This window comes from Typopeltis vanoorti, chromosome 6 (assembly GCF_054136105.1).
Source record: "Typopeltis vanoorti isolate ZY-2024b chromosome 6, IOZ_Tvanoo_1.0, whole genome shotgun sequence".
NCBI classification, from domain to species: Eukaryota; Metazoa; Arthropoda; class Arachnida; order Uropygi; family Thelyphonidae; genus Typopeltis; species Typopeltis vanoorti.
The window spans coordinates 139,640,759-139,666,758 of NC_143554.1; positions in this window are offsets into that span (position 1 = coordinate 139,640,759).

Below are 26,000 nucleotides of genomic sequence, written 5' to 3' on the forward strand. Positions count from 1 at the left end.
CTCATAAGCAGAAGATGAGAAAAGTTTTCAGACATTAACTTAGAGATGAACAAGCATAGCTAAGCCCTTTGGATGAATACGCAATTGTAGATGGTTTGTAGAACGATTAGATCTCCACTTTAGGACAAATAGTTGATAAATTCATGGGAATAAAACAACGATCTCTAATTAAGTTTCATAGATGTGGAAAAAAGCATATGGCAAGATGCCAATAATTTTTTTCAAAATTAGATGGGGTAAATGGAACTTTACGGAAATGAACATAAAGTCAATATTTAAGTTGTATGTCAGCTTTTGGAAATGAAGGAAATTTACTGGAAAATATTTGAATGGTTTAATATAAATTAGGTGTAACGCAAACGGTTATACGCTGTTTACATCATCTATGTGAATCCCATTATAAAAGAAACTGGTACTACACCTGTTGTCAACCTGTAGATATCAAAATTAGTATACGTACTACAAAATTCAAAAATTGGAGATAGATAGATAGAGAGAGAGAGAGAGAGAGAGAGAGAGAGAGAGAATGCGAATGGAAAATTACCAATGTAACAAAGCTCCACAATAATAAAAACAATCCATCGACACAGAAGTTTCTAAATGTGATTTCGTTGATCACATCATGACTATGGCACTACCCTAAAGAAAATCATAGAGCCACGGAAAAGATGAGATATGAAATCATAATGAAGTGTAATATTCCTTAATAAAACAATTACTGCAGTAGCTCACAAAACAGTGACTTGGAAATATTTCATAGACAAATCAAGTATCTTAAAAATCGAACTATAGAACTCAAAATACAATTATCATATGCATACTCAAAAGCCCGATTACGAGTTACAAACGGAAGTAAAACCAAACTCTTTAAGTGCTATTTTTGCCTATTTGGAGTGTAAATAAAAACGGACTTTAAGAAAAAAATTTAAAAAATAAAGAAACTTATTATCCTGTAACCAGAGTGCACATATCCATATCATTGCAGTTTATATTACTCCGAATTAATCGAATGAGACAAGAAAGAAAAGAGCACATCACTCCGTTGCAGTAAGAAAACAAAGAAAGAAAAAACATTTCAGCTGTTTTCAAAATACTACGTCTTCGTTTATACTATTTAACATATAACTGCATTTTCATTCAAAATTCATTTTCGGTATATTCATGTGATTTTATTATAATTATTATAATTTTGTTTGTTTTTGTATTAACCCCTACATACATACATCAATAGTGTCGTGTGTAGAGAAAGGTTTATGGAGAAAGAAGAAACCTGCTGATCTAATAACTTTGGTCAATCATCATTTTCATCATTCATGTTAAAGCAATACAGTTGGAGTTCTCTCTCTAAATAACACAAGTAAAGAGAATGCAATAATTTTTAGTTATTTTTTTGGAGTTACTTTTACTCAACTGATATGAAGGTCATATCAGTTGAGTTGCAACCAAACCGAACAGAAGGGTATGCAGTTATCCGATATAATATGCTATCCTCACAGTGACTTAGTTCAAGAATTTGAATAATATCAGTGATCAGACGAGAAATGATGCTTGCAACCCGATCAGCTGACTCATTTTTATCTGTCATTCAGTTGCTCCATATTTCGAGGAAAGTGGATGAAGGATAGTGATTTTACCTCTAGAAATAAAAACAACGTGGTTTTAATGGTTGTAAAATAACTAGAGTAAATAAATTACGTAATCGTTTCGTCATTCAAAATCTTGTGGGTAAAAACCTCAAGTGGGCAACCATACAATAAATACTACCAAAGAAAGCATGTAGGAAAATTGTGCAATATAAATAATGCAAAACATATTAACGTAAGAGGGGGATGAGATAGTCGTTTTCCATATTGCATCTAGGGGGTTTGCAGTAAAAAAAAAAAAAAATAAATTTCCTGCCAGAAAAGATTTGATGAGAGATTTACAAATGTTACAAAGGATCATTTATTGTTTTTTATTAAGTGTGCCTGTGAAAAAAGATGACCATGGCTGATTTTTTTATCGTGCTAGCGATGAGGTTTTCTTAAAAGTAAGACATGAAAACTCTCCTTCTAATCAATATCGTGGAGTGTGTGGGAAAAATGAACAGCTGAGCCAACATTATCTCCTTTGTTGTGAGCAACGTCTCCACGATGTTCTTTGTGTCTTCTTTCAATATTTCTCAAAGTCTAGTCTATATATTAAGCGCAATATTACCAGAGAATTCTGTATGCCGCAGGTGTTTGTAGAAGAGATTTGGATCTTCAGGAAAACGAAGAGTCTATAGTAAGAAATGCTTTATAAGTCACCCTAATATCATGAGGTTTATGGAAATTGGCGACTTGATTTAAAATCTACAGATCTAAAGAATGAATACTGACTTCATGTTCTGAAGTTGGTTTTCATTAAGGATTTCGCTGCAGAAGGATTGGATAAAAGTAATATTTCTACTAGATATATTACTTTTGAATATCTGTTGCGAAATAGATGCTGGAGGGGTTCACTCATTTTCTCTCCATTTCTTAAAATAGAAACATGTCTTTTAGGAATGAAGCCCAGTTTTTGAGAAAGGTGGTGCAGTGAAGGCAAACAAAGGTGACCTGCTATATTGACCTGAAGTATAAATCATGGTTGAAAGCATTATCGTCATTTTTGGTGATTGAAACATTAAAAAATGGTAGTATTGTTTTACTTTAATGTTCCGAAATAAAGTTAATTTCTTTTTGTGGAATGAGACAGTTGAGCTAAGAAACGTGTTTACTTCAGCTGCATTGCCTTTCTAGGTTGAAGATATCCTTAACATCCATCGAACAGAATGAAAGTTTAAAGTTTGTTACAAAGTCACATGGTGGAGACAGGGGACTTTCCATGCAGAGATTGAAAAGATATTCAAAAAAAGTGTTCATTTCCATTTAATGTAATCAGTGTGGAGGCAAGTCTTTAGAGATATCAGGGAACAGATAGACAATCAGCTGCAGATCTTCATCTGCAAGGGTGATGATGAACAAGAAAACGACGCAAAAACAGCTAGAATGTCTGACGCCTGATGGAAATTTCAGATAGTTTCATAGAAAAAGTGAAGAGTTCTTTATGATGGAGTCTGTGTGCCGGATATGGTTCTTTAATAAAGTAGAAAGGTATGTGGATACATGTAGGTGAGATTACTCCACCACTATCAGTAGAAGTGATAACCCAGCCTGTTGAATTTCTCAATGCCGTATATCTGAAGGAATAAAGAATATACGGATTTTATCTTTTTCTTAAACTACGTGGTTGGTATTTCCTCCAAGAGGAAACAGATTCTTATAAGGCGATAATACTTGTCTAATTATGCACAACCCGCTTTTTGGACACTGGATATCGAGCAATATCAGCACAAAGTGGGGTTAAGCTTGATGAAATAGCCTATCCATTGCGAATATCAGTATGAACATTATGATTATTACTTATAATCATAATGTTCATAAATGCTTTCAAATTCCATTAGAATAATTTGATTGTAATTGTTGTATTAAAAGATCGTTTGCTATCAAGCACTCGACAAAAATTTACATTTGTATTTTAGATGGAGGTTTCAAATTATAGTAGTCTCATGTGTGCTTTTAAAACAGTCTTTACAACGTTTTCTAAAATATTTGAATTTATATTAGAAGTAATAGTGTAATTAATATTTTACTTAAAATTTCAAATCGATTATTTATAATACCTTAGAATTTCTTTCACAATATTAAGTAAGCTTATACATCTTCAACTTCATTATCAGTTAATATTACAATTCTAAACAGTCCACCTTTGCTATAAAACCAGAAGATCCCTCTCCTCTTCTCAATCAGGACCGTGAGATGCAGTGATTAATACCCTTGGAGGGTAATGGATGGCAATGCTGTAGCCAATGAAGTTCTAACTGAGGCTCAGCTATTGCTGTTACCCTCTTGCCATGATCAGAGCTTTAATAGCTCAATAAGACCTTATCCTTACACTGTCCTCTACAGATAACGGTGAAGCCGAAAAGCATTCTTGCTTCTCCCCTTTAACCCAGTCCTTAAAAGGATAAGGACTGCTCTCCATTTACGTAGCAGACATCCCTCTGAACCGGAGAAAAACATTCACTGCATTATATGCAGATGATACTTCATAAATGGCAAGATCGTTGAGCCCAAAAATGTCAACTAGAAGACTTCAAGTCAGTATACATATTTTTGAGAGATGGCTGGCAGATTGGAGGATCCAAGTAAACCAAAAAAGGGAAAAAAAGTGTTGAAAACTGATATCCATGTATTGATTATTTTAGAAATGGTCTAGTGGACATTGTTTGAGTTATCTGAAAACAATTCGTTCACACAATCGAAAATCCGAACAGTTAGCATTTGGTTGTTTTACAGCAGATAATAAACCCAAAACGTGACTTAAACTCTTAAAGTTTGGTATAGAAAAAATGTATGCACTCTCCAGATAAAATATATACAAATTTTACCTTTTCCCACACAAAGTAAGATAAAAAAAACACACGAACACTATATCCAACAGCATGCGAAAACATGTTGTTGAGTCATCTGCGCAAAAGGTTCATTTTTGAAGGAACAGTCAGGGTAAGGCATATAGTAAGGGTAAACATTACTATTAGAAAAAACCATAAAGTCGAGTGACTTTGGACTTAAGGTAATCGTTCATCCACTGCAGCTGCTGTTTTGTGATGTGGTGTTTTGTGTTCGGTAATGCAAAAATAACAGGTGAGCCAGAAAATTCTTTGAAAGTTTCTTTGTGAAAAGTTCTAATTGTTTAGAATTTTGTTTCAGAAACTTAACATAAAATATCAGATTAGAGCTAATAATCAGTGAAATAATAATAATAATAATAATAATAATAATAATAATAATAATAATAATAATAATAATAATAATAATAATAATAATAAATAACTAATTATTTGTGGTGGCATATGAAGTAATCTAAGAAGAAGAAGAAGAAGATTGGAGGAAAACGATTATGAAAAATCGACAGTGGGTGAAAAATACGAATTTTCAGTTATCATTGGTAATTGCTTGCCAATTTCTTTTGAATAAGACTTCAAATTTATTTCCTAAAGAAATTTGTATTTCTGATGGAATTATTGTAAGATATGCATTGACAAAATCACCTTGTAGTTGGAAAGAATTACCTGAAAGAGTTAAAAAAACAGAATTCTTGGTTAATAAAATATTACCATCATCTGAAGTGTGAAATTGGTACACTATCTCTGAACAAACTAAGAAATTGGAAGATAGAATCAACATGCAAATATCATATATTACTCGCCAAAGGAAGAGAAAAATCAAAAACATTAACGAGGTTAATAGGTAGGCCTGTTCTTGATTTAAATGAAATTGGATGCCCAAAACGCGAAAACATAACGTTTACTTTTAAATGCTTTTGGAAACATAACGAAAGATTCTGTGCTTTTAATAATTCTCAGAAGTATATGTATTGGTTTCAAAAAATAAATATGCAATCCTTAATTTTATTAGAGTAATAAATTCCCACCGATCACCAAATGAAAATTAACTTTCAGATGAGAGTTGCATTGTCAAAAACCAGATGATGGCAATTTCACAAGCATTGGAATAAGCTTTGAACAACAGTGCAAATTTAATAATAAGAAGATTAAGGAACAAAAAACAGATTGTATTTTTCACTTTATTTATTTTCTGTATGTTAGATTCAATTAAATACAATTTGTAAATAATATTTCATTCAAATAAAATGTGTAAATTTAAATGAACAAATTGGGTGTTGTTGAAGTGGATACACATTTAAGTAGGACCATAATATTTTTTTTTCTCCTTGTAAATTTCATGCCATAAACTAACCAGAGACCTTTTTTTTTTAAATCCACTCAATGAAATTGTATCATCTCTTGGAAGCAAAAGGAAATGGTATTAAATTAATAGGCAGAATTTTAGTTCAGAATATTTCACCTGAAAAGTGACAATTTATTTATTATATATATATATAGATACCTCCAATAGACTAGAAAAAAAAATCGTACTGAAAGTACGACTGTTAGAATTTGGTTATTTACAAAGGGACATTAGATATCTTAACCCATTAAGTTACTAAGAACCTTTGTTGTATAAATAGAAAGGTATAATAGCATACAGATAACAAGTAACAAGATAACACGTCACTGACACATATGCCCCCAGGGAAATTCCTAAAATTACAAACTCATGACGTCACGCCCATAATGATGTCATCATCTCAACAACCACTCATGGCACCATTTCTTATCTTATCTTGATCTTGATCTGGTCAGAAGTGACCGGTCTACTACTCAGGACGATTGCAGATATTGATTATACTGGAGGGAAAAGGCACCTTTGGAATAAAGATAAATGCTGTATTTAATATAATTCTAACTACTTATAACAAATAAAATGTATTCGGTTTCGTACGTCTAATTAAAATTTAAGAAGAAATTTTTAATTTTAATTAGACTTTTTTTTTAAAAGTCTAATTAAACTTTTTTTAAAATTTGTGTATCATGATATCGTACTTTTGAATTAAATATGAAGCACCATAATAGTGAGCAGCGAGTTATATATTCTCATATTTTCGAAACTAGATTTTATATTTCTTATCACGTGGTCTACACTTTAGATATTATTGCAGAAGGTTGATTTCTTTCTGGAAAATATTTTTTGATAGCGACATCATTGTGATCCGCCTAAGTTTAAATGTAATGAAAAATTCAATTAAGATTTATATTTGAAACCGATGTGAAAATCGTCTCCATCGAGCGATTTGAGCCATCCAATATATGGACATTTAATAAAGTTGATCGACTGCAAGTACACCAAACCCATTAATAGTAACCAAAATCGGCTTCCCTCGGAGTGTATTATCAAATACGTTACTGATCGCTACGTTTTTTTTTGATGACCATATTTGCATAAAAATAGAAAACAGTTACATAAAAGAAACATTTAAAAGTAAACTTCGTTCCGAAATGATTGGTTTAAATGCAAATGCAATTTTTTGGTTTATGAACAGATATAAAATATGCCTACTAAACAAATGGAAATACTATAGTGAGTTGAAAGATATCCAACAAAATATTTAATTATATTTATCCTCTAAGAAAATATTTATACTTAATTAAGACATGTATATTTGTCGCCTTGAAACAGACATAACCTCATTGGTCAAATTACTTGAATTCTTCTTAAAGAATTAAATAATTCCTCTTGTTAAATATTTTTACAGGTGTATTTATGAAAGATGAAATTTCCCATTAGTTACGTGTTCATCCTAATAAGTAAAATGAATTTAGGCAATATTCGTTCATTTCTTGTCTATGCCATCCTTAGGTGGACATGAAAATTCTAACGAAAGGCCAATAATAGGTTAGAATAGAAAGCTTGGAATAATGAACTTTTTTTTTTATTATTTGGTTCTCACCCACGAAAGATTAGTTGCAAACTTTACCGTGGATAGGCTAAGAACGTTTTCTTACTTTTTTTTTTTTTATCAATTTTTATGTTGTCAATTTGTTTGTATTTTTTTTTTTTGTTTTTTAGATTTGTTCGCATTAATATAATTTAAATTCAAATAATTCAATCCCCCTAATCGGAACTCCCCGATAAATTTGTCAGGATCCTCAGTTATTGTTTCATCATCCATACGTGCAATTATACATGTTTAAATTACAGGTCTACACTCCTTACTTAATGCTACATGTCAGGAATTTGATTATGCTGATTTTATTTAGCCCCGCTGCCCTACTACGAATGTCGGTATCTTATTGCACATGCTTATTTTATTTTATTTTATTTTTAGAGAGTATTAATAATTTGAATGAATTAGCATAGACCATCGGTTCCCAACCGGTGGTACGCGTATCCCTGGGCCGTTCAAGGATGCACGAATAATAATCAGTAATGCGGAAATAACAAGTAAAGTAAACAAAATGCAAAACGTTAGTTATGGAACAATAAACGTTAAGTTTGCATGACCGCTAATGGAGATACTTGAAAACTGGCTCACATTAGCGAATGATGATTGGTGAGGGCATGCCTGAACTCCTCCCCAAAACCACTCTTCTACCAATCATTACGCACAGTTCATGCGTCACTTTTGTCATCCATCCTCCTTTCCAGAACAATCGCGTATTACTAAGAAATGACCTTTGCGATAATGAAACTTCCACTTGCGACGTTGCTAGAATTTCTCCAAAAATATAAATCCATCCGTAGCCAGACTGTTTAATCAGTTCAGTTGTTGACTGAATTGCATTGTAAGTGCATTGTCTTTAATTGTGATTCTTTTCAAGTAGTTTTTTTATTTAATGTTTAACGTAGTTTCAGTTATTATTGTCAATGATTTTTAGGCATGTCAGTTATGGATCAGTGGTTGAAAAGAACGGTTAAAAAACCAAAACGTGATGTGGTTTATAACCCATCGCAACACGTGTCCGCAGCTACGAGTACACCCACGCCTCGGAATAGTAAAAAGGCGCGTCTTAGGTACTACATAGAAGAAAAGGAAATACAGCACTGTGAAGAGTATATTAAATATGGGTTTTCATTTGTAGGGGACGATCACTCTCCTAACCCTTGTGTGTTCCGTGTGTGGGTGGAAGTATTATCCAACAGTTGATTGATTGATAAGCGCTGAAAATAATTCACATTATTTTCAGCGGTTAGAAAAGCGTCCAATGTAACTTCAGAAAAGAAAGACAATGAGAATGCAGTTGAGGCTTTCTAGTCTGTTGCTTATCGCATTGCTAAATGTCATAAAAACCACACTATAGCTGAAGATTTAATTTCTCATTGTATTATGGATGCCGTTTTTTGTACATTTGAGAATAGGGAAGAATATGTCGAAAAATCGATACTATATCTTTTTCAAACAATGCAATGGTTCGAAGAATTCAGGATATGTCTGACTATGTTGAAGCTGCAGTAGTAGATAGAATTAAAAAAAGTAAATTCTTTTCCATCCAAGTCAATGAAAGTGTAGAAGTTGCTGATTTATCTGTTTTGTTCGTCATCGCGAGGTACTTGACTGAAAATGAAATTGAGGGAATCCTGCTGCTTTGTTACCCATTGACAGAAAGTAACACAGCAGAAGATATTTTAATGTGATCAATGGTTATTTCATTGAAAGGGACATTAGTTGGTCGAATTGTAGTGGTGCATGCACTGACGGAGCCAGTCTATGTCAGGTTGTTTTATAGGCCTACGCGGTCGAGTTAAAGAAGAGCTCACCCATTTACCATGGAGTCACTGCTGCATTCATAGACAAACTATTGCATCCAAACCTCTTCCTACTGAACTGAAAGACTTTCTTCACAGCCACGAAACACCAGATTGTTTAAAGCGCTATGTGAAGAAATGAGCATCCTTCACAGCATTACTTTTGCATACGGAGGTAAGGTGGCCATCTCGTGGTAAAGTACTTACACGGTTGTTTGAACTTTAGTCTAGGTTTTTTTTTTTGAAGACCATATTTTCCGTCTTGTTCCAATGTTTCATGACAGAGACTTACTTCGAAATATTGCATAATTATCAGATATTTATATAGAAATAAACAAACTTGGGACTTCAAAACAGTTAAATCACTATATTCAAATAACCGACAAAATTGAGTCAATGATTAAAAAACTGGACTTTTGGAAAGCGAGTATTGAAAGAGTTCAGCCTGAAGTTTTTGAAACTCTGCACAACTCCTTATCTGAGAATGACTTGAACCAATCCCAAAGCGTGAAAGAGGATATTTTAAGTCACTTGGAAGGTCTCAATGTGTCCTTTTATAAGTACTTTCCACAACGTGGAAAAGAAAACAATTGGATTGCAGATCCCTTGAATGAAGAATTTTTCAAAGAAGCTAAACTATCAATCAATGACAAAAAGCAGTTAATCGAACTTTCAACCGATTCTTCTTTAAATTCAGATTTTAAAAGAAAGCATCTTATTAAATTCGGGGTAGATGTCAGTGAGGAATACGAACAGCTGAGTGAGAAAGCACTCTCCACTAGTTCAGTATTTACTAATACTGAAGTAGTGGAGAGAACGTTTTCTTGTTACACCTTCTTAAAAAATAAGTACCGCAACAAGCTTAATGCAAGTCCGGATTTAAGACTGTATATTGCATCTTTAGAGTCTGATTTCCAGAAACTAAGTACATCAAAGCATGCTCAGCCATCTCATCTACAATGTGTCAATCGGCTAGTGATCTGTATACCAATTATTACAGACTTTTCAGATAACACAAATAAATATTATTAATAATAATAAATCAAAAGTTTGTTAAATACTTGATCATCATATTTAACATGAAGCTATACTTATTTTTTGCGTTACGAATATTGTAAAATTAAAACTGCGGTTTGTACTTTTAGCGTAGTAATTTTCCTTTCTCCACTCATTACCTCATTTTCACTATTTTACATTAAGATAGACACTGAACAAAAGTGTCAGTATTTAAAACCGCTGTTTTAAAAACGGGTTTAAAAGGATATGAAAGTGGACAAAGGTTGGGAACTACTGGCCTAGATGATCAAAGAAATGAGTTGAAAAAAACCCATATAGATTTCGAAATGAACATATGAACGTGTATTTCCATTCTCCATAGCACTTGTTTTTGAACTTCGCACAAGATCTGTATGATGATAAATTAGTATAAATAGTAATTAGTCAATAAAACATTTCATGAAAAAATCTTGAAAATTCAATGAAATTTAAGAACTTTTAAAACCGAAGTTTAAATATTGAATTAATTTTTTTAAATTTAATTATATTAATACATCTTTTTTTCTATAAATGGAACACATATTTAAAATTATAAGGAATATTTTAACATTTAGTGATAGGAGGATACATTGAAAAAATGACTTCTGAGGGTAACAAACAGATGGCAATGCTGTAACTAATGAAGGTTTTAACTGAGGCACTGCTATTGCCGTTATCCCGCCATGACAAAAGTTTATATAGCACAATAATACTCCATTCATAGATTTTCTGCTACAGATAACTGGGAAAATGGAAAGCATTCTTGCTTCACCCATCTTGCCATTTTTTTAAACGTTTAGTGGTTCAATATTTAATGTGCTATGCTACAGTAGTTCTAGTACCAGTATAACTTTGGATATGAAGACTTGTTATATGCCAATGAATTTGTCAGCTATTTGTTATATACTGGAAAATTGATCCTCACAATATACAAATATGTGTTCGTCCCAGAGCGCTTGAAGTAGGTTTATTCATCTCCAAGTTAATGGTTGAAAAATTTTCTCAGCTTCTGCTTAAGTGTAATTGCATAAATCGTATCTGAAATACAAAGTAAAAAAAAAGTATATATAATTCGTAAAGCACGTTTTGTTTATTTTTATTCACACATGAAAACTAGAACATCTTTATTCCAGATCGACAATTCGACGTTCTGTTCTTTTTTTTTTCTATGAAAATTAAACTCGTAAATAAGTAAGTACTGCGCAATATTTTGTAAAATTCAGTTAGGTAGAAATTAGTAATACGCCAAATATTTTCACATCTCAAATAATTGAACAAACAAACTTAAATTCTTATATTTATTTCAGGTAACTCAATACAGCATTTTACAATTGGCATACACTAATAATTCGTTCGTTTTGCAGTGTGCCTCTCTGAATATCTTCTGGTACAAAATGTTTTTTTTTTTAATTCACTTTGATGTGTCTGATTCAACTGTGATCAAAAATTAGAAAACTCAAAAATTCTTTCACATTCCAAACGACAATCATTTGGTGAAACTGGTTAATAAAAGCTATGTAAGTTATCAAATATAGCAATGGCTAGAAAAGAAGGAAATTATTTAAATGACAGCTAAAAAGATCGATTGAGATTTCATCGACTATTAGAAATCTCCTTAATCCTAAAGAATTCAATTGATAAAAACTGAGCAATTAAATGAAGTTATTCTATTAATTTAATTACAAACGTTTGGTGCTATAGTAAATAATATATATATATATATATATTTTTTTAATTTAAAATATACCCCTTTCATTACAACAAAGACTGAATATAGTCTTTACTTCTGTTGCTGGAGAACGTCCTCTGAGAATCACTTCTGGAAATATTGAAGACCAGAAATATTAGTAAAACAAACGAAACAAATATTAAAATATAAATTAAATATCAAAATAAAATAGAATCAGATGGATTCAATTTGGCATAACTAAGATGGTAAAATGTAGGATATTATAGAGTCTTTTTTATTTTCTAACCAAATAAAATTTACCCAATACTTTGAGAAGAATAAATACGGGCAGAATGACCAAGGAAAGCTGTTATATGTTGACGTATTTTCTTCAGACGTATTTAATATGACACTGTGTTGAATTTCTGTAATAATGACTTCATAAATGAAAACTACGCTATACAGAAACATATGTTTCGGGATTATCACATATCATTGTCTTAGCACGGTTATACACATTGGAATGCAATAAAACACAGAAATTTTCATATTTATAAAGTGAGGCTTCAAAAGTGAGTCTTAGGGAGTAACATTGCTGTCATGGTTTGTTCTGGAGCATGGGAATTTCTATTTGCCTGCTTGAAACTGGATTAATACCACTATGTAGGTGAGAATAGCACCAAACATCTAAGGAAAACCAAAATAATAGAGGACTATAATACTTTTGCATAAGATAACTCTTTGCTATATTAATGCATATTAAATGTACTGCTTAAATATACTCTTAAGGTGAGCAAATTATTCTCAGTCATCAGGGACCATATATATATTTAAATAACATTCTTATTCAAAGATAGTTTTTATAAACTTTTCACTAATACTATGAGATTAGTGGATAACGAAAGAAGCGTTTTTAAGTTTAATCGCATGACAAGTTCCTAGTGCATGAAAATTATGTCACACGGTTAAACATAAGAAAATTTCTTTTATTACTTACTAATTTCGGTTTTAAGAATCAAAAATCTGTCCTCAAATTCTTAATTGTAATTTCAAAATAAGAATGCAAGTTCGATGCATGGAAGATTTTAATACATGCAGGAAACTCATACTTACAGCCAATAAGAAGGAACGATTCACTTTGAAAAACCGTGATCCAGTAAAAGCAGGCTGACAGTTGGCGCACGCCGTTTGGAATGCAGAAACCTGGAAAAGATTTTTTTTATTATAAGGTATTAAATTTTAACGATCATATATTTCACTCAAGACTTTCGACATAGAATACACTGAAATCGTTCCACAAATTATCCGACCGTCGGGGAAAATGCAAATAGGGTTCAAATATCGGGGTACTATGCGACTATAGGGAGGAAAGTGCTTAAAGTTCGTAACAGATGGCTGCTTGTTTTTCTCTCGTTTTTTTTTTATTTTTTCTTGCTTACTTTTTTTAATACAGGACTAGAACTTTGTTAGAATACTCTTAAAAGTTTGATTTACTAATGCCTAAAATTTATTTCACGCAACGAAATTCACTCGTTGGGGTAATGAAGATATGGAATACGATCTTATGAAGTTAAGCAGCTCTAATTGCCATCAGTTAGTTTGGTTACTTTGAATTACGAAGGCACAAGGAAGGTTCGGAGGCCATATATTGTATGTTAATTGCATTAGTTTATGGCGAGTTTCATTTTTCCTATTTTTATTTTCAAGGATAAAAAAGCCTAATTTCTTGAACGAAAACCTACCATTAGGCTATACAACACCAGTACAGATAAATTGTTTCATTCAAAAGCTAATAAATTTTCTATACATGCAGAATATTGTTTAGGATAATATCTAGTAGAAAGGATTATTATTTGTGAGAAATGAACCAGAGTGACGCTTAAAAGATTTTCCGTTATGCTTCCCTATTAGCGAAAGAATAGGTTCTCGAGATTAAGGTATTCAAAGATAGCAACCACATAAACAACAAAAAAGACTATTCTTTAAGATATACTTGTGCCTTAAGAGGTTGCTTTGAATAACACGAAAAATACAAGGTATTAAGCAATAATACTTATTTAATTAAAGTCATATATTTCGGCCAAATCGAGTTGTTTTCTATGTAACATCACTTATTTTTCCTAATCAATCCCACTGTCCGCGTTCCACCTTGTATATAACTATTGCCGCCAATGATTATGGCCTATAATATTTAGGCTGAAATATATGGCATTAATTAAATAAATATTATCGCTTAGTACCTTGCCTTTTTCGCATTAAACATAAAATGTTCTTCAAATTTTTGCTCTGAATTTTGTGTGAACAACAATACGGAGGGAAGGTGCATTCAGAGAATAATTATTGATATTCGTCAGAACTTGCTTTCATTAAATGCACAGAAGGAATAGAGCACGTGAGGAATCCAAATATACTGAATTCGAAGATATCGAGAAAGAAGATTTTCATAGAAATTAAAAAGGCCATGAAGTAACGGCATTCTTCGCAAGAAGAATCTAGACAGCCAGTGGGAAAGGGAAAAAAGAAAGAAAGTGAAGACCAGAAGCTTGCTAAAACAAACTTTGTTCTGTGAGACGCCGTTTCACAGATTACCTATTACACAGAAAGTCACTCCGAGGGTATTGAAACTTGAAGCGTATTATATTTACAATAACAGTTCACATGGATAACCATTTAAAATTGTGAAGAATGAAACAATTAATTATCATACGGTACTGTACCATTTGAATAAGTTAAGATGACTTCTATTGTGTTATGCAAGACAAACGCGATAAGAGGAAATCCGTATGAAAGTAAAGAAGTGCAAAGTGTTGTGATTGAAAGATGCAAATTTACGATGCTTCCATAGTAATAACCAACATATGGCTCAATATTAATAATAATGATTTTTGCAGCGTCAGTGGGAAAGGTACTTATTTGTCGACCCTGAAACAACTTTATTATTGTGACATTTCGAATTTCAGCCGCAGCACTCAAGGCGATGAAGCAAGTAACGCCTCTTTGCGCACTGAACCACCTGGTCTACACAGTTTCAGACTTGCTAACTGTTCGGGTTTTGCGTCGTAAAAGAAATTCCAAAACATGCCTTCCTATCCAAATACAATCGTCGTTAGCATTTGGAAATTTATGGAATATGGAAATAGATCTAAATCTATCAAGCCATTCAGGCCTCTAGCAAATAAAAAAATTAAAATAATCAATTCAGTGATGTATTATATTCAACAAAAGAAGTAGCCGAAGCATTTGTGTGTGTGTGTGTAACCAGATGAAAATAGCCTAGAATGGGTTTCTGTTATCAGCAACCAGAAACGAACCTATAATTGTCTTTCTTCTATCAAAATAACATTATGTTACATCAAAGGTTCCTACAGGGATACACAGGTTCGAAAATTATTTTAAAGAATCAGTTAAGCTTCTGATCCTTATGACTTTTTTTTCAGTGATAAAATAATCTAAATTACAAAGGTGTTATGAATAAGGAGCAGAAGATAAAACTTCGCGGTGGCATTTTGAAATAAAAGAGTCACTTAAATTAAAGCAATAAAAATCACAATTTCTACTTGATTGGTATTCACAGTTGGATTAAGTACATGCAATTCTTCTTCTTCTTCTATCGTTTTTCTTATGCTAAAATTTGTTTGAATCGAAAATTAAGCTATTCCCCTTACTGCACCAGTTATAAATCCACGATTCACATAGTTATTCACTCACCTGTTCACAGTCAGTAGCTGATAGAGGTTGAAGATTCATTTCTGCAAGCCTGTGTTGAATTTCCTTAACCTGAAAAATGAATTTTAAAATCGAACGCTATAGAAAGATAATCATATCACAGAAATGATACAAAATCACCAGAATGCTATTCACATTTGGAATACATACTTTAAAAGGAAGGAAAATGCAGATACCGTTCAGATAAAATTAACATTCAAATTAGAATTGCTGAAATTCGAGAACATAGAAGTATTACCAGCTCACCGCTTTTACTCAACGCAGCTATGAAAGGGATGTAGGTTATCCGATTTCAAGGGTTAAACCAAAATATTCGAATTAATAAAAAAAATACCTAGAGACTTTTGAAAAGTAAAATGAAAACATGTCTATATTCTTTGTTTCTTCGTGTAGAGTAAGCTTTCTGCGATATTTTGAAGAAATATGGAATATATTTTTGCTTATATTGCTCAGAATTATCTTAAAAAGCAGTCTAATCTTTATTCAATGAAAAATGAGTTGGTAGTGTGAGTCTTCTTCTCTATAAAGACAAGAATATCTAACATTGCACTTTCTGTTTTATAATACAAAATAGGGTAGGGTAGCAGTTAATCAAGTTGAAGTGAATAATTTGCACGATGATTTAATTTAATTGTATGCATAAGATAAAGATAATGGGTTTTAGTTTAATGTAGAAAAAATTTAAATTTATGCATTTTGAGTTAAATAGATTACAAAGTGTCTACGACATTTTTGGAAATATACTTCAGGAAATAGATGAAGCAGCAGATTTAGCTCTGCTGGTAAATAGAGAGTAAAAGTTTAGAAGAGATATTGCTAAGGTAGCTTTTACGATTAGTTGGCTATCCAGAACGCATCCATATACACATAGATAGATAAAGGATTCGTTATTCTTCTTTATTAGACTTTCATATATCCGCTTTTGGATTACTGGTCTCTGGTCTGGTCTCCTGGATTTCATGGTGATCAGTTCGGGGAAAGGTTTCAGTGCCGAGTGATCAAGATTGTAGGAGTCTGTGGAATGCGCAGAATGAGAATAGATATGGCGCATTGCACCCGTGATAGACAAAAAAGAGGAAATACGACAGAAACAGTTCAGTTACTTAAGGGATTTATAGGATTGACCCAGTGGAGACACTTCAGCACTCTACAAGAGGAGACAAAACAAGAGGACATTCCTGTAAGTTAAGTAAAACTGTTGTTAATTGGGGTGTTAGAACTAGATTTCTACTTTGGAGTGTTGTGCATGCATGGAGTGGCTTGCCAGAGACAGTTCTGAGAACTTCTTTGTCTGTTAGTGGGTTCAGGTATGGCAGATTGTGCGGATAATTTCGGTGTCCCACGAGATGAGGCTTCGAACTCTATGGAGTTACCTGTATAATAATAATAATAATAATTTTTTTTATTATGTCTCAGTATAAATTACATACAATAATAATATTTACAATATTTACAATAAGGCTTATACAGAATTTTTGAATTTAGTATATAATAATAATAATAATAATAATAATAATAATAATAATAATTTTTTATTTTTATAAATGACATATTTATTTTTACAATGAAAATGATAAGGTTTACTATCACACAGAGTATCTGCACACACATAATGAAAAACATATTATCTTTTCTGTACAGTACGAAAATTCGATATACAAAATGCAGAGTATATTTTATAAATATGAATATACATTTTTTTAAACTAGCTAAATATGGATTGGCACCAATGTGCACACAATTCACGATACAATGCAGTAATGCAACATACACACACAATTCAATAATAATAATAATAATTTTTTTTTTTTTTTTTTTTGAGTTGCCAATAATTTTTTTTTATTATGTCTCAGTATAAGTTACATACAATAATAATATTTACAGTATTTGCAATAAGGATTATACAGAATTTTTTTTTTTATATCTCAGATGAATTGCATGCATAGTTGCTGTAGTAATTATATGTATATAATATTTATAACGCATTACAAGTATGTATAACAGATACTTGCAAGTTAGTAATTTTCTTCCTCGAAGCTTAGCAGAGCTTATCTGAGGAAGGTAATAGATGACAGAGGGTGGTGGTTTCATGGTTGTGTTCCTATAGTGGTCACAAGCCAGGTGTTGATTTTACTGTTTGTTGGTACGTGCTTGAAAGACTTCGACTGCTATTACAGTTTAACTTTTTTTTTTTTTTTGTGCAAATAGGGTTGGATTTACACATGGTGTGTTTGTTTCTTTGTGTTCTTGTAGTGATAGTTTTTTGAGGGGGGGGTTGTCGTAGGTGTGTGTGTGTGTATTTGTGTGGTGGGGGAGAGAGAAACAGGAATTGCTCTAATTTTCATTCTCGCTATAATATTTATGAAGTGCCTGTTTCAGCTCTACAGAGAGCTGAAACAGGCACTACACAAACACTACAAAACACAACGTAGAAGTTTCGGGTTGCTTTGCCGTGGTGATTGTTGTACTTATATGTTATGTAGTTTGTTGACTGTGGTCTTGTTATTTGATATGTTGTTCTGGTTACTCTATATGTTGGGCTGTAGTAGTGTTTTGACATGATTGTGTAGTGGCGTAAGTGTTTCACCTTAAATATTTTGTGTTTTGTCCATGCTTCCTGCATAAGAGTGGGTTGTTCCCAGAATATCAGTTTTATCATTTTATCTTGCAACCATTGTAGCCTGTTAAGTCTGTAGTCTGCACAGAATGCGTATGATGTGATTGCATATCTTAAAATGTTTTCACATAATGCTTTATAGATTAGTATTTTTATGTGGGTTGGGGCAATGTCTTTTAATCTTACAAATGCCAAGAAGACCTAATGGGGGAAGAAAACCACGTAACATGTAGGAACTGCCAAAGAAACATTTATGTTCAGGATTGTTCGAGACTACTTGGCAGCGAAAATCAAATAAGAGTCGTGACGAGTGGAAGTGTCCCCATTGCAGAGATAACAAAGGAACGTCGCCTTCGACCGCAGGCGGAAAACAGCCAATGCAGAAAACAACCGCAGGCAGTAAACAGCCAACGCAGACAACAACCGCAGGCAGTAAACAGCTATCAACACAGAGGGAATTAAAAACAAAGAAAACAACAATGGAAACCCAGGTGAGCCATCTTTAAATGCATTACTTGAAAATAGATTACAAAACCTAAAAGACTGTTTAATCGATTTTGTTGGAGAACTATTTAAAAAACATACCGCACAAATTACAGAAAAAATTAAACCAATACGAGGCATTTATTAAATTTAATAATAACTCGATAGAAGATATGTTACAGACCGTTAGAGAAATTAAAAACTGCGTCAAAGAGCTAACTGAAAGACAGCATAATTTAATTAAAGAGACAACAGACTTACGGCAAGAACTAAACTCTCTAAAACAACAGTACGAGCTCTCAAACCAACAGCAGCACAAAAATGACCTCCTCATAAATGGTCTCCCAGAAATAGCTACTGAACCTCTAAGAGACACTGTAATACAACTAAGCCAAAATCGGCTCCCCCATTGAACCAAGAGACATCCATTCAGTGCATCGGTTACCACAAAAAAGGAAAAGAGAAAATAATACCCGTCCTTCTCCCGTCGTAGTGCGACTCACCAACAGCCTAACAAAAATTACACTTATAAAAGCTAGAAGGATTAAAAATCCAGTAGTAAAGGATCTGAAAGGAGACCACGACAACACCACAATATACTTGTCTGAATACCTTACTCCACACTATCAGAAAATATTCTACCAAGCAAGGAAAGTAAAAACAGAAAACAATTACCAGTTTATATGGATAAGAGACAGCAAAATATTCCTTAGAAAGACACAAGACTCAAAACCAATCGAAATAAAATCCGTAGATGACCTCAACAGGCTGTCACATTGAAAGGAATATTGACAACTCGTAAAGAAGGACGAGCACTCCAACCAACAATGCACACCATCAAGCAGACGTAATCACCCCGGAACATGATAACTGCCACATTCTGAAATCAATATCAGAATGGAAACAACTGACAATCCCCAAAAAAGGACTATCTATTCTCCACATCAACATCAGAAGCATTCAAAAATACTGGCTGACCCTGCAAGCTTATCTGAAGGAAGATATAGACGAAATAGACATTTTAATACTGACTGAAGTAGCTACGAGAAACGAAGAGGCATCCTCCTACCAAATGCCACACTTCCAACAACACAAACACTGCAGACAAACAAAACGAGGCGGTGGTATAATAATATTTACCAAACATAAACTAGAAGTAACAGAAATAAACTATAAATTAGAATACGCAGAAAACATATGCATCGAAATTAAAAACATCAAACAAGAAAACTCCCTGATATTAAACGCAATATACAGACCACCCAACTTAAGCACCACAAAATTCCTAGAAGAACTAAACAGATGGCTTTCAGCCACGAAAGTAGGCACATCAAAATACTTGATAATAATAGGAGACATTAATATAAACATTAGGAACATAAATAACAACACAGAACAATACCTAGACCTATTATCGGCATATAACATGACCCCATCCATACAGTCGTATATACGAGAAGAGATAGTCGGAAACACAACAACCTCAACCTGCATTGATCATATAAATATAAGGGCCCCTCCAAACAGCCACACAGCAGCCGTCATAACATGCAAACTAGCAGACCATTACTTCACAGCAATGCAGTTACACACTGAACCAGAACCAATAAAAATCACTGAGACTACAAAACAGTATCATAGCATTGTAAACGAAGCAATAGTGAACGATGAAATCATAAAAACAGACTGGATGCAGATAGCATCTTTAAACTCTGCTGAAGCTGTATTTAATAATCTTAAACTTGCATTTAACAAAATATACAACAAAGCATTAACAAAAATAAAAATACGCCCCCAAATGAAACAAAATCAATGGATAACAGACAACATACTAACAGACATACAAAGAAAAGATGCCCTATGGAAACAACTTAAGAAGTCACCGAACAATATCGCTTTAAAAGCTGAATACAAAAGAAAACGGAATCTCCTAACAACCCAGATTCGAACGGCAAAAAGAAACTATTACAGCAACAAATTAACAACAGTACAGAATGACATAAAGGAATACCGGCACCTGATTAATGAAATGCTGGACAATATACACAGAACCACTGCCACAGAAACAATAAAACACAGCTTTGCCTGCGACCCCAAATCCCTCAAACAGTTGGCAAACAACTTTAATCAGCACTTCGTGAACTCTGTCCAAAAGCTACAAGAAACAACCTTTCCTCACACATACGAACATTCTCCACTAGGTCCACGAGCAACCCAGTCGATGTGTTTCCCCACAGTAACAAAAGAAGAACTATCACTGGAAATTCAACAAATTAACCCTAGCAAAGGACTGGGGATAGATGGAGTCAGACCAAAAGGCATCAAGAAACACTCAACCAACCTACTTCCAGTCATACAAAAACTGTTAAATAAAATCTTTGAAACGGGACACATACCTGAAACACTGAAGACTGCATTAATCACACCCATACACAAACAGGGAAAAAGAAACATTATAAGTAATTACAGACCCATCGCCACGTTGTCTGTAATCAACCAAATCATGGAGCGCATCGTGCATCACAAACGCTCCACATACGTTGAAAAATTTCAAATCATACCCAAAACACAATATGGCTTTCAAAAAATAAGGGAATAGCAACACTCCTGGAAGATTTCACAGATCTAATAAACGCTGCATTGGATAAAAACAGAATAACATTAGTGGTATTCATTGACCTAACAAAAGCATTTGACACACTAACCCACAAAACCTTGTTAACGAAACTAACGCATATCGGAATTGGAGGTCGTCTACTCCAGTGGTTTAAAGCATACATGAAAAACAGAAAGCATACTACACGCATAGGTTCGGCGTACAGCAAAGAGGTACATATAACCTGTGGTGTACCACAAGTAGCTGTCCTTTCTCCCATTCTATTTAATATATACACACACGACATAAGTTACCTTCCCCTAAAAAGTAAAATCTTCCAGTACGCAGACGACACGGCTATAGTATCCATTCACAACAACGCAAATATCGCTTACACAAATATGCAACATGACATCAATCAAATCACTAACTGGTTAACCGAAAACGGCATATATATAAACCCTGGAAAAACAAAGCTAATGATATTCAAAAAGCCTCAAACCCTGCCAATAGAAACTGAATATCTCACTATCCAACATTCATCCTCCTATATACAAAACTCAGAACCTAAAATCAGAACCATCACACTGGTGAAAACAACACGCTATCTCGGACTTCACTTCGATGCTGATCAAAGTTGGAATAGCCATACAAACTACCTACATACCAAGCTTAGTATAATAGCAAGCAAACTATACAGATTAAAAGACATTGCCCCAACCCACATAAAAACATTAATCTATAAAGCATTATGGGAAAACATTTTAAGATATGCAATCACATCATATGCATTCTGTGCAGACTACAGCCTTAACAGGTTATTACAATGGTTGCAAGATAAAATGGTAAAACTGATATTCTGTCAACAACCCACACTTATGCAGGAAGCACGGACAACCTAGCGCTCTTAATACAAACTTCATTTTTACTGAGTTACAAATATATATAATGCATACTGAATTGTATATATATATTCATTATTAGGTGACTTTTGTCATGAAAAAATCTCTCTCTCTCTCTCTCTCTCTGCTCTCTCTGTATGTGTATCTTACTGCAGACACAACAGTAGTCTTTAATGACAATTTTCCCATACCTGTCTTCGTACTTACAAAACAATGAAGCCAGTTTTTCATTTAGCTTCGTTGATTTATGGAGATGCTGTAAAAGAGTAACGCAGTGGCCTAATGATTAATTTGAGCTGTGCAATTATCTATCGGTAGAATTTGTAAATTGTATATTAACCTTATATATACTATTAAATGTACTATTAAATTAAGTAAGTAGAAAACCAGAATTTGTATGTGTAACTTACAAATTCTATCGCCCAATATCATGGGCGATAGAATCGAATCAATTTCGGTCATCAGATTATAACAGGTAATATAACGCTACCAAAGTGTTTGCATCAGTTCACCAAATTCACTATAAGTCAATCCTCGACTACGAAACTTGTACAAAGCAGCAGCTATTGAACGATAAATATCAGAATAGAAATATAAATATTCTGATATTTATCGTCATAGAAATATAAATATCAGAATACTGAAAGATAAATAAAGGGAAAAATATGCTAGATCAGATTCAATTACGGAGATTAGTGAAATGATCAGAAAAGCCTTCATAGAACAACGATATTCTTTTGTTAACTCAATTTCTTGTTCTATGCGACAACAGTCTTCGATTAACAGTACAAAGCAAGAACTGTGAAAATAGAATGCGAGTCTACAAGTCACTGTAAGTATCATCACAGAACCATAGACGATCGTCAGAGAAAGGGTCTCAGTACCAAGAAAGTTCATTGTAACATAAGACTCTGCTGCAATGTGGTAAAATGGATAAGCTATAGACACAAATACCTAGCACACAATATATCCCACTAAGAAGCCGCATTTCTTGAAATATAAGCCATTTATGTTGTGAGATTTGAGACCGCGACATAAATAAACTCCAAAGAAGATATGACTGCGGACAACGGAACGAAATGCATCGAAGAACAGAGAATAAAAAGTATTCGAGGTCATTTTGCCAGCAGTGTTGCGATACACTTGCCTTACATCGTTCATTGAAGACACCGGTGTGATTCCCATCCTCGACGGCACGACTCACGTGATGAACGCAGCCAGAGAGCGAGCGATATATTTTGACACACCCTTCGTTTAAATGAGATTATTAAAATGTTCTTCACAAAAGATGAGGTTCTTTGTAACACGAGATGAAAATTCATACAATGCGAAATTGTAGTCTGCTCTTTGGTGTAGATTTTGTTTTTATCATTTATTACAAAAGAGTCTTTTCTTGTTGGAAACTTTCACACCAGTTGGACAGTTTGTTAGGTTTTCTTCCCATTATATACGTATTTTTTCCCTTTAACTCAAACGAAATGTTACACTCATGATGTACGAGCGAGTTGGCCTTCTATTGTATTGCTAACAGTGTAGACTGCAATATTCTCAGATGATTACATTGTGGTTCTTTCTCTAATGCCTTGTTTGATCTCAAGAGATAATTGTGTGGGTAAATTCTGGTATCTAATCGAACCATGTTCTATCCATGTGTCTGGAACTTTTTAAATCTCCTACTGTTTTAGGAATAGGCGTATGATATTGAGGGAGATAATCTCTGCTTAGTAGATAAAACTAAGCAGTAAGGGATTCCCCATTTCCGCAGTATCAGGGAATATGTTTTATGCAAAGAAAACATTTTTAAAATCACCGAAAACATTGGTTGATATTCAACCAAAAATGCTATAATATGGAGGTATAAAATTTTACAGTGGCTACACTGCATAATTCACAAAGCCTGCTCAGAGGATCGAATTCGAGATGACAAGTAGAGCACTCATAGTAACAATCTGTAAAATGGAATAAAGCAAAATGAGAATTACAGAGGAAATTCTCTCTTCAGTGGCGCTGCTAAGATTCATGTAACTATTCCTGAGAATAGGCTAATAAAAATGTGGAAGAGATGTTTGGAGAAAAATAAGCTGGGATCAGTCCAAACAGAGTTTGTAAGGATCAGATTTTCACTTTAAGAAAAATAGTTGAGATATCTTCGGACTATAACAAGGATCAGTATTTACGTTTCGTAAATCTGAAAAAATATATGACAAGGTGCCAAGGGGAAAGCTCTTTCAATGCTACAGTTATGTAAATGGTACATAATCTCATTCAAATAGAGATATGAAGCAGAATTTCGAGTTGAAGGATGTACTGGAAGACGACTGGATATTAAGTCAGGTATACAAAAGAGTGTACATATATCCACTGTTACTCATCAGAAATGTGGATCACATTATGAAAGAAAGCGGCAATAATCCCGATTTAAAAATTAGAGATGTTGATCTCAGCTTTTTACATTATGGAGACGATGTTATACTCCTAAATAAATCCTGAACAAGTTTTCCGTTTTCTCTGACCAAGTTGATTAACTACTATAATAAACTTGGTATGAAAATCAGCATTAAAAATGCAAAGACAATGAAATTAACATAACCATTGAAATCATCAACTACATCCTGAAAGGAAAATGAATAGAACAAGTAAAATGTTTCAGAAATTTAAGAAATACAGCAGAATTGACATCCCACCATTTAGTTGATATCCCACCATACCAAAGAAGGTATGGTGGGATGTCTAAATAAGTTTATATGGAATAAGAAAGAGATTAATCAAAACACTAGACAAGCTGTATACACGAAGGTGGTCGGAAACGTTCTCAGCCTATACAGATTACAACAGTATCGGCAAGATTGTTTTTTCTAAGCAGATGAATTTGTCATAAGCATTCATGTGAATTTACAAGTCATTCTATAAAGGAGTTTCTTTTATACAGCTGTCTGAAACAAAAGTGTTGTCTGTATCCCTTGAAAAAGGATAAAATTGAATGTAGATTATAAAATCCTTTTAGATTATAAAACAAATGGGCTGCTGAATTTAAACGTATCCGTACAAGCCTTGAAGATGCTGCACGTTATGGACGTCCAAAAGTGTAACAACACCAGAAATAATTGATAAAGTGCACGATATGTTATTGGATGACCGGCGAGTAAAAGTGCGTGAAATTGCTGAGACTATACGAATTTCAATAGAGGGTGTAGGATATATTTTGCATGAAGAATTCCATATGAAAAAGCTTTGCGGGAAGGGTTCCGCGCTTGCTCAGAGCAGATCAAAAACGCACTCGCATGAAAATCTCTGAATAATGCTTAACGCGTTTTAACGAGAATAAAAAGAAGGAAAACAGAAGACACAAAAACAGAAAGCGCTCAACTCATGACAAGTGACAACGTTCAATTGGATTGGTTGACACAATAACCAATCACAGACACTAGGTGCGAAGTGAGCTCAAAATGTTAGCTCACCCAGTCATGCCTTCTCACCGGTTTAAAAATAATACAACGCTAAGAATTTGACCCGTTTCGCCCTCATTGCATATTTTCAATGGTCGCAAAGGTGTATGCATTTTGATGCACACCCGACTATTAACACGAATGTGACGCAAATGTTAAGCGTCGAAAAGTGCCCTCTTCATGAAGCATAAATGTTTCATTATCCTCGTGAAGAGGGAAATGAAGTATTAGTATATTGTGTTTAATTTTAGGAATCGCGCGATTCCTAATTCCCAATTGTTTGCGCGAAGTCTGCAAACAATTGGGGGAGTCTT